The following is a 1,618-nucleotide window of genomic DNA, read 5'->3' on the forward strand; positions in this document are numbered from 1 at the left end:
TATCATCCAATTTCCTTCTAAAAGCATGTGATATATGTTTGTAATATAATGAACCAAACACCTTGAAATAGCTGACACTTTTCTTTCTTCTAATCCACTTATCAATAGGAACTACTTCCTTTAGCTTCTTTGTTGGACATCTATTGAGCACATATACTGAAGTAGCAATTGCTTCACCCTATAATTGCTTAGGTTGATTCTTCTACTTCAGCATGCTCCTTGTCATGTCAAGTATAGTTCTATTTCTCCTTTCAGCAAGACCATTATATTGTGTAGTATATTTAGCAGTCACCTCATGCTCAATACCATGTTCCTCACAGAACTTCTTAAACTCTGTTGACTTGAACTCACCTCCACCACCAATTATGAGAATCTTTAACCTTTGTCCACTTTGATTTTCAGCCTTCACTTTGAACTTCTGGAACTTAACAAACACCTCATGTTTGAACTTAATGAGTGTTACCCATGTCATTCTTGTGAACTCATCCATAAATGAAACATAATTCTTGTTACCTTCAAGTGAAGGTACCTCAAGTGGGACACATACATCAGAATGTACCACACCCAAAGTATGAGTTACTCTTGGAGGCATTTCTGATAAGAATGAAAATCTTGGTTGCTTTCCTCTCATGCATATATCACATGATTTCTCTGGTGCCACAATCTTAGGAATTCCATGTATCATATTCTTTGAACTCATATGACATAAGCTTTTATAGTTCAGATGCCCCAATATCTTGTACAATAACTCACTTTCCCCTTTAGCACTTCTTGCACTAAGGCATTAAGTGTCTGTTATTGCAACATTCACTTTGAATGTTCTATTTCTTCCTAGTTCATACTGCATAATCAGCTTCTGATTACACTCATACAACTTCAAGAGATTGTCCTTCATGGTTACTGAAAATCCTTTTGAATCAGCTTACCTACACTTATCAGATTGTTATTCATGCCAAGAACATACCATACATCCAGGATTAGTACAATTTTTCCATTATTCAACTTAACTCTAACATTTCTCATTCCTTTAGCATTCAGATACTCATCATCAGCACATCTGATCTTGGTCCTTTTACCAGAGTCAAAATATACCAGCCATTGTTTGTTTCTAGTTAGGTGATTTAAGTAGTCAATTTCGATATATCACCAGTCTACCATTGATCCACCTACATTCTCAGATGCCATTAATAGCACAAGTTCATCATCAAAATCTTCTTTAGCTATGATGGTTTCTTCCCCCTTTTTAACCTTGTTTGACCAACAATCAGTAGGAAAATGGACAAACTTGTTGCACTCGTAGCACTGAACATTTCTCTTGTCAAACTTCTCTTTCCCTTATGAACATTATGATGTTTCTTATCATAATTGGAGAGTTCTGGCTTCTGAATGCCACCATCATACTTTTTCTTGTTCTCAAGCCATGCTTACTTCTAGTTCTTCTTTCCAGAAGAAGCTTTCAGACTCTGAGCTTTCAGAGCCTGTTCTATTTCCTTTTTAGAGTTTCTTTCAGTCAAACATAACTCTTGTGCCTCTAAACTACATCTTCTTATCCTTATTTCTCGTTTCACGTTGTGTATTCCTTTGCGCTTCTGTTGCATTTTATACAACCGACGTGTAG

The sequence above is a fragment of the Lathyrus oleraceus genome, chromosome 7 (assembly GCF_024323335.1).
Source record: "Lathyrus oleraceus cultivar Zhongwan6 chromosome 7, CAAS_Psat_ZW6_1.0, whole genome shotgun sequence".
In the NCBI taxonomy this organism is placed as follows: Eukaryota; Viridiplantae; Streptophyta; class Magnoliopsida; order Fabales; family Fabaceae; genus Lathyrus; species Lathyrus oleraceus.